The following is a 10120-nucleotide window of genomic DNA, read 5'->3' as shown; positions in this document are numbered from 1 at the left end:
AAGCATGAACATGCACGTACTGTAACTGTCGCTTGGAATCATCAACGATGCAATCCTTGTCCATCCCTTGATATGCACGAACCATCATCATTCATGGCTCAGACTACAGTTTTGTGAGAGTGAGTTGCCAGCACTGACAATAGCATGCCTTCCTGTACCTGTGTACCACCGCATAGTGATGGGCCAACTTGGGTTTAAGCCAACCGAATTAACTGATTTGGAAGGTTGTGTAAACCAAGTTGGGACAAAGGAAAAAAATTGAAATACCATTCAACACCATCTCTCTTTTGTGTCTGAGCAGATTACGATTCATTTCAGTTAGCCAGCCCAAGATTTGCAGTTTCCAAATCGATGATTGGATATATATTGGTCACAAATGCGATGGATATTTCATAGGGTGCAGTTTTTGGTCTTTTGGCTTGAAATTTTGTAGAAAGACTTATGATAACTTTCAGTTCACTTGAGTTAGTGAAGTTAGTGAAGTGAGTTAGTGATTCAGGTGCGGTCAGTGCAAAAGTGGCAGTTAGCTCCAAACTAGAGTGAAACAAACCATGTTCAAGTCTGCTCAGGTTGTAAATTCTCTTAACTTACTGTAACCATTTTTTTTAGTTTATAATCCATGATTTCATAGCCAAATGCTCCACCACAAGCATGAATGGCTACTGTGCTTTAAACCAAAAATTTAAGCCTTAATAGTGATGTCCCTTTCTACAATGTATATAATCTCTGTCCCAACTAAATAATCTTCGCCCAGCCCAATCAACAAGGACAGAAACTTGAAATTTGCAGGTGTTGATCTTATGATGTAGGAGTCATTTAAAAAGACGTTTTCGAAATTCAACCCCTGTGGGAGTGAGATAGGGTACGAAAGTTATTGGAAAACACATTGCTACTAAGGCAGTTTTGAAGCTAGGCCTACAATGATTGGTATTTGATTTCTTGGTCAGAAATAAAGAAATATATGTTCCAGCAGATTTTGAACTTTAGCCCCTATGAAGGTAAAATAGTGGGTAAAGTTTTTTTAAAAATAAATCATTATTAAAGAACTGCTAAAGTATTCTTAAAGCTAGATATATGAAAATTGGATTTTCCCTCTTGGTTAGAAATAAATACATATTTCAATGTTTTTGCAAATTCAACCTCTTAGGGGGTGGAATAGGGCCAGACTGGTTCACTGACTCGTCATCATCCAGCTCAAACTGCTAAGAATAAGAACTTGACATTTGGAGTTGTGTGTATCTTATACTGTACACATTGTTGAAGAAGGCATTGTTCGAAATTAACTCCTAAGGAGTCAAAACAGGGGATGAAAAGCTTTTTGTAAATATGTTGCTGTTAAGGCAATTTTGAAGCGAGTCTCAGAAATAAAAAAATGCATTATTCAGTATTTTTGGAAACTCAGATGCTTAGGGAGTAAAGTAGGGGATGAAAATTTTTAAGATAATATTTTGTTATATTAAAATTGTTTAAAGGTGGATCTATGAAAACTGGTATTTCACTTCTCAGTTAGCTGTAAAGAAACATGTGTTAGGAAATGAAGTTCTATGGAAATACAACCACAAGAAAACAAAAGGCATGTTTAACAAAACCCTTGGACTCCATTCACCAGAATTGCTTTTTGGGCAGAAGTACATTCAGATAACACCATCCTTCTATGACCTTATTTAGTTCAAAAAGTCCAGAAGGTGTTGCAACTTGTGAACAACATAAAAAGCTTATTAAAGAAAAAAAGGTCTCTGAAGACCACACAGTCTACACGAGACAAGCAGCGGGCACTAAGATAGTACTGGTATTCAATATGTTCATTTGCAGGACCTTTCTTGCACATCACTACCTCTTTAAAAATGTTGTTGTTGTGGTCTTCAGTCCTGTGACTGGTTTGATGCAGCTCTCCATGCCACTGTATCCTGTGCAAGCTTCTTCATCTCCCAGCACGTACTGCAGCCTACATCCTTCTGAATCTGCTTAGTGTATTCATCTCTTGGACTCCCCTCCCTCTACGATTTTTACCCTCCACTCTGCCCTCCAGTACCAAATTGGTGATCCCTTGATGCCTCAGAACATGCCCTACCAACCGATCTCTTCATCTAGTCAAGTTGTGCCACAAACTCTTCTTCTTCAAAAATGGCTCTGAGCACTATGGGACTTAACATCTGTGGTCATCAGTCCCCTAGAACTTAGAACTACTTGTTGTTGTTGTGATCTTCAGTCCTGAGACTGGTTTGATGCAGCTCTCCATGCTACTCTATCTTGTGCAAGCTTCTTCATCTCCCAGTACCTACTGCAACCTACATCCTTCCAAATCTGCTTAGTGTAGTCATCTCTTGGTCTCCCTCTACGATTTTTACCCTCCACGCTGCCCTTTAATATTAAATTGGTGATCCCTTGATGCCTCAGAACATGTCCTCCCAACCGATTCCTTCTTCTGGTCAAGTTGTGCCACAAACTTCTCTTCTCCACAATCCTATTCAATACCTCCCCATTAGTTATGTGATCTACCCATCTAATCTTCAGCATTCTTCTGTAGCACCACATTTCGAAAGCTTCTATTCTCTTCTTGTCCAAACTAGTTATCGTCCATGTTTCACTTCCATACATGGCTACACTCCATACAAATACTTTCAGAAATGACTTCCTAACACTTAAATCTATACTCGATGTTAACAAATTTCTCTTCTTCAGCAAAACTTTCCTTGCCATTGCCAGTAGACATTTTATATCCTCTCTACTTCGACCATTATCAGTTATTTTGCTCCCCAAATAGCAAAACTCCTTTACTAATTTAAGTGTCTCATTTCCTAATCTAATTCCCTCAGCATCACCTGACTTAATTCGACTACATTCCATTAACCTCGTTTTGCTTTTGTTGATGTTCATCTTATATCCTCCTTTCAAGACACTATCCATTCCGTTCAACTGCTCTTCCAAGTTCTTTGCTGTCTCTGACAGAATTACAATGCCATCGGCGAACTTCAAAATTTTTCTTTTTTCTCCATGGATTTTAATACCTACTCCAAATTTTTCTTTTGTTTCCTTCACTGCTTGCTCAATATACAGATTGAATAACATCGAGGAGAGACTACAACCCTGTCTCACTCCCTTCCAAACCACTGCTTCCCTTTCGTGTCCCTCGACTCTTATAACTGCCATCTGGTTTCTGTACAAATTGTAAATAGCCTTTCGCTCCATGTATTTTACCCCTGCTACCTTCAGAATTTGAAAGAGAGTATTCCAATAAACATTGTCAAAAGCTTTCTCTAAGTCTACAAATGCTAGAAATGTAGGTTTGCCCTTCCTTAATCTATCTTCTAAGATGAGTCGTAGGGACAGTATTGCCTCACGTGTTCCAACATTTCTACAGAATCCAAACTGATCTTCCCCAAGGTCTGTTTCTACTAGTTTTTACATTCGTCTGTAAAGAATTCGTGTTAGTATTTTGCAGCTGTGACTTATTAAATTGTCAGTTCGGTAATTTTCACATCTGTCAACGCCTGCTTTCTTTGGGATTCTAATTATTATATTCTTCTTGAAGTCTGAGGGTATTTCGCCTGACTCATACATCTTGCTCACCAGATGGTAGAGTTTTGTCAGGACTGGCTCTCCCAAGGCCGTCAGTAATTCCAATGGAATTTTGTGTATTCCGGGGACCTTTTTTCGACTCAGGTCTTTCAGTGCTCTGTCAAACTCTTCACGCAGTATCGTATCTCCCATTTCATCTTCATCTACGTCCTCTTCCATTTCCATAATATTTTCCTCAAGTACATCGCCCTTGTATAGACCCTCTATATACTCTTTCCACCTTTCTGCCTTCCCTTCTTTGCTTAGAACTGGGCTTCCATCTGAGCTCTTGATGTTCATACAAGTGGTTCTCTTGTCTCCAAAGGTCTCTTTAATTTTCCTGTAGGCAGTATCTATCTTACCCCTAGTGAGATAAGCCTCTACATCCTTACATTTGTCCTCTAGCCATCCCTGCTTAGCCATTTTGCACTTCCTGTCGATCTCATTTTTGAGACGCCTGTATTCCTTTTTGCCTGCTTCATTTACTGCATTTTTATATTTTCTCCTTTCATCAATTAAATTCAATACTTCTTCTGTTACCCAAGGTTTTCTACTAACCTTTGTCTTTTTACCTACTTGATCCTCTGCTGCCTTCACTACTTCATCCCTCAAAGCTACCCATTCTTCTTCTACCGTATTTCTTTCCCCCATTCCTCTCAATTGTTCCCTTATGCTCTCCCTGAAACTCTGTACAACCACTGGTTCTTTCATTTTATCCACATCCCATCTCCTTAAATTCCCACCTTTTTGCAGTTTCTTTAGTTTTAATCTACAGGTCATAAACCAATAGATTGCGGTCAGAGTCCACATCTGCCCCTGGAAATGTCTTACAGTTTAAAACCTGGTTCCTAAATCTCTGTCTTACCATTATATAATCAATCTGATACATTTAGTATCGCCAGGGTTCTTCCATGTATACAACCTTCTTTCATGGTTCTTAAACCAAGTGTTAGCTATGATTAAGTTGTGCTCTGTGCAAAATTCTACCAGGCGGCTTCCTCTTTCATTTCTTAGCCCCAATCCATATTCACCTACTACATTTCCTTCTCTCCCTTTTCCTACTACCGAATTCCAGTCACCCATGACTATTAAATTTTCGTCACCCTTCACTATCTGAATAATTTCTTTTATTTCATCGTACATTTCTTCAATTTCTTCGTCATCTGCAGAGCTAGTCGGCATATAAACTTGTACTACAGTACTAGGTGTGGGCTTCATATCTATCTTGGCCACAATAATGTGTTCACTATGCTGTTTGTAGTAGCTTACCCGCATTCCTATTTTCCTATTCATTATTAAACCTACTCCTGCATTACCCCTAATTGATTCTGTATTTATAACCCTGTATTCACCTGACCAAAAGTCTTGTTCCTCCTGCCACCGAACTTCACTAATTCCCACTATATCTAACTTTAACCTATCCATTTCCCTTTTTAAATTTTCCAACCTACCTGCCCAATTAAGCGATCTGACATTCCACGCTCCGATCCATAGAACGCCAGTTTTCTTTCTCCTGGTAACGACATCCTCTTGAGTAGTCCCCGCCCGGAGATCCGAATGGGGGACTATTTTACCTCTGGAATATTTCACCCAAGAGGACGCCATCATCATTGAATCATACAGTAAAGCTGCATGCCCTCGGGAAAGATTACGGCCGTAGTTTCCCCTTGCTTTCAGCCGTTCGCAGTAACAGCACAGCAAGGTCGTTTTAGTTATTGTTACAAGGCCCGATCAGTCAATCATCCAGACTGTTGCCCCTGCAATTACTGAAAAGGCTGCTGCCCCTCTTCAGGAATCACACGTTTGTCTGGCCTCTCAACAGATACCCCTCCGTTGTGGTTGCACCTATGGTACGGCTATCTGTGTCGCTGAGGCACGCAAGCCTCCCCACCAACGGCAAGGTCCATGGTTAAACCTAACTAACCTAAAGACATCACACACATCTATGCCCGAGGCAGGATTCGAACCTGCGACTGTAGCACTCGTGCGGTTCCGGACTGAGCGCCTTAACCGCGAGACCACCACAGCCGGCTCTTCTTCTTCCCAATCCTATTCAGTACCTCCCCATTAGTTATGTGATCTACCCATCTGATCTTTAGCATCCTTCTGTAGCACCACATTTCAAAAGCTTCTAGTCTCTTCTTGTCTAAACTATTTATTGTCCACGTTTCACTTCCATACATGGCTACACTCCATACAAATACTTTCAGAAACGACTTCCTGACACTTAAATCTATACTAGATGTTAACAAATTTCTCTTCTGCAGAAACGCTTTCCTTGCCATTGACAGACTACATTTTATATCCTTTCTACTTCGACCATCATCAGTTATTTTGCTCCCCAAATAGCAAAACTCCTTTACTACTTTAAGTGTTTCATTTACTAATCTAATTCCCTCAGCATCACCAGACTTAATTTGACTACATTCAATTATCCTCATTTTGCTTTTGTTGATGTTCGTCTTATAACCTCCTTTCAAGACACTGTCCATTCCGTTCAGCTGCTCGTCTAGGTCCTTTGCTGTCTCTGACTGAATTACAATGTCATCGGCGAACCTTAAAATTTTTATTTCTTCCCCATGGACTTTAATACCTACTCCGAATTTTTCTTTTGTTTCTTTTACTGCTTGCTCAATATACAGATTGAACAACATCAGGGAGAGGCTACAACCCTGTCTCACTTCCTTCCCAACTGCTGCTTCCCTTTCATGCCCATCAACTATTATAACTGCCATCTGGTTTCTGTACATGTTGTTAATACACTCCTCGAAATTGAAATAAGAACACCATGAATTCATTGTCCCAGGAAGGGGAAACTTTATTGACACATTCCTGGGGTCAGATACATCACATGATCACACTGACAGAACCACAGGCACATAGACACAGGCAACAGAGCATGCACAATGTCGGCACTAGTACAGTGTATATCCACCTTTCGCAGCAATGCAGGCTGCTATTCTCCCATGGAGACGATCATAGAGATGCTGGATGTAGTCCTGTGGAACGGCTTGCCATGCCATTTCCACCTGGCACCTCAGTTGGACCAGCGTTCGTGCTGGGCGTGCAGACCGCGTGAGACGACGCTTCATCCAGTCCCCAACATGCTCAATGGGGGACAGATCCGGAGATCTTGCTGGCCAGGGTAGTTGACTTACACCTTCTAGAGCACGTTGGGTGGCACGGGATACATGCGGACGTGCATTGTCCTGTTGGAACAGCAAGTTCCCTTGCTGGTCTAGGAATGGTAGAACGATGGGTTCGATGACGGTTTGGATGTACCGTGCACTATTCAGTGTCCCCTCGACGATCACCAGAGGTGTACGGCCAGTGTAGGAGATCGCTCCCCACACCATGATGCCGGGTGTTGGCCCTGTGTGCCGCAGTCGTATGCAGTCCTGATTGTGGCGCTCACCTGCACGGCGCCAAACACGCATACGACCATCATTGGCACCAAGGCAGAAGCGACTCTCATCGCTGAAGACGACACGTCTCCATTCGTCCCTCCATTCACGCCTGTCGCGACACCACTGGAGGCGGGCTGCACGATGTTGGGGCGTGAGCAGAAGACGGCCTAACGGTGTGCGGGACCGTAGCCCAGCTTCATGGAGACGGTTGCGAATGGTCCTCGCCGATACCCCAGGAGCAACAGTGTCCCTAATTTGCTGGGAAGTGGCGGTGCGGCCCCTACGGCACTGCGTAGGATCCTACAGTCTTGGCGAGCATCCGTGCGTCGCTGCGGTGCGGTCCCAGGTTGACGGGCACGTGCACCTTCTGCCGACCACTGGCGACAACATCGATGTACTGTGGAGACCTCACACCCCACGTGTTGAGCAATTCGGCGGTACGTCCACCCGGCCTCCCGCATGCCCACTATACACCCTCGCTCAAAGTCCGTCAACTGCACATACGGTTCACGTCCACGCTGTCGCGGCATGCTATCAGTGTTAAAGACTGCGATGGAGCTCCGTATGCCACGGCAAACTGGCTGACACTGACGGCGGCGGTGCACAAATGCTGCGTAGCTAGCGCCAATCGACGGCCAACACCGCGGTTCCTGGTGTGTCCGCTGTGCCGTGCGTGTGATCATTGCTTGTTCAGCCCTCTCGCAGTGTCTGGAGCAAGTATGGTGGGTCTGACACACCGGTGTCAATGTGTTCTTTTTTCCATTTCCAGGAGTGTATAAGTCAACAACAATTAACAATATTTTTTAGTTTTTTAAAGGTGTGTGTAAAGTACATACTCTGGTAATGCACGTTATGGAAAATGCATTGGTATTGTTAAAATTTATAAATGCCACAATACGTGCTGAAATTTGAATTCTCTCATCAGCCACTTTGAATTTCCTGTAAGATTTGGACTGTGATCTGATAATCTTAACCCCCTTGAAAACAACACATACCAAAAGCTTTATGAATTTTGACCAAATGACTCATGATAGGATACTGCACCTATGAAGATTTCTGTGAGTGATATCCCGTTTTGTAGGAACTCGACTCAGTTCAACGCGGGTAGGAAATGTATGAAAAGGACAGACATTACCTGCACACTACAAAAAATACTGTAATATCTGAAGGAAGTCATTAAAATATCCAGAAGTACACAAATTCTGCAGAAATAAATTATGCAAATAATAAGAGTAAAAATGGGATATTGTCAAATGGGAGACAGAACAACCAGTCAATGTACATGGTACCACATCAAAGTAAATGACAATGTTGTGACCAATAATTCACAAACTACAAGTACTTTTAACTATCACTTTCTAAATGTAGCAACAAAAATAGGATTAGAGAGTTCAGCTGAAGTAGTAAGAGAGTATTAGAAATGTCATTCCACAAAATTAAGTGAACTAGAAGGAGAATCAACATTCTTCAGTGAAATTAACAGAATTCTAAGAAAAACACAATCTCATGTCATGGTGATGGAATTTCAAACTGAATTCTAAAAAAATATTTCAACTTAATAAATAATGACCTCAGTGATATAAGCAATTCGTGACTGGCACAGGTAATTTATCCAGACAGGTCAACATATGCAATTATTAAACCTCTTTATAAGGAAGGTGACAATTTCCTTGCTGACAATTTTTTCCAAAATATTCCAAAAAAGTAATGTACTCATGAGTAGCCTCACTTTTATTTAGAAACAATTTACTTAGCATTTACAGTTTGGCTTCCAGAAGGGTTGCACAACTGAGAGTGCTATTAATAGATTCACTCATCAAATAATACAAGTCTTAAATAATAAAATATCACCAGTTGGTATCTTTTATCTTGGAAAGGCATTTGATTGTGTACATCATGTTACTCTCTTAGAAAAACTGAAGCTTTATGGAAATGGTGGATTTATGCACAGCTGGTTTTAATCATACTTAACAAATGGAATTGAAAAGATTGTGTTAAATAATTCAAACAATATTGCAAGGATAGAAAATTTTAGTGACTAGGTACAAATCACAATAGGAGTCTGATAGGGTTCAATTTTGCATCCACTGCTATTTCTTACATATGTGAATGACCTTCCAAATAACATTTGACAAGCATAATTGGTATTTTTTGCAGATGATACTAGTGTTGATTTAAATCCTATTAAAGAGAGAGCAACAGAATAAGGTAAATGATATTTTCCAAGAATTATAAAGTGGTTCTCAAAACATGGACTCTCCCTAAGTTCTGTAGAACAAATAGTCATATCAACAATTTATGTAGCACATGACCAAGATCAGTAAATAGGGTAGACTGCTCCAAATTTCTGGGTTCTCTTATTGATGAAAACTTTAACGTGAATAAGCATATTACTGAGCTATTCAAATGATTAAGTTCAACTACTTTTGCACTTTGCATGTTTTCTAACCGTGGAAACAAATGAATTAATCTCCTGACATATGTTGCATATTTGCATTCAATAACATCTTATGGAATCATTTTGTGGAGTAACTCATCATTTAGAAAGGAAGTATCAGTTGCACAAAAGCGAGCAGTAAGTATAATCTGTAGTGTTCTTCTGCAGTTATCATGTGGATACTTCTTTAAGGAATTAGGCATTTTAACTGCACCATCACAATACATATATTTGCTAAAGAAATACAGCATAAATAGGTCATCACAATTTGGTAAGGGATCAGTGTTGAGGCCACTCCTGTTCCTTATTTATATAAATGATATTCCCTTTAGTATTATGGGTAACTCTAAAATATTTCTATTTGTTGATGACACTAGCTTGGTAGTAAAGGAGGTTGTGTGCAATGATAACCTGGTTTCAATTAGTGCAGTTCATGACCTAACTTCATGGCTTGTAGAAAATAAACTAATGCTAAATCGCAACAAGACTCAGTTTTTACAGTTTTTAACACACAATTCAACAAAACCTGACGCTTTAATTTAACAGAATGGACATATGATTAGTGAAACTGAACTGCTCAAATTTCTACATGTTCAGATAGGTAGTAAACTGTTGTGGAAAACCCACGTTTAGGATCTCGTTCAAAGACTTAATGCTGCCAGTAATCATTTGACATGAAAATTAGTCTACTTTGCTTATTTTCATTCATTTATGTAAT

Source organism: Schistocerca gregaria, chromosome 5 (genome assembly GCF_023897955.1).
Source record: "Schistocerca gregaria isolate iqSchGreg1 chromosome 5, iqSchGreg1.2, whole genome shotgun sequence".
In the NCBI taxonomy this organism is placed as follows: domain Eukaryota; kingdom Metazoa; phylum Arthropoda; class Insecta; order Orthoptera; family Acrididae; genus Schistocerca; species Schistocerca gregaria.
Note: the sequence above shows the minus strand (reverse complement) of the source record.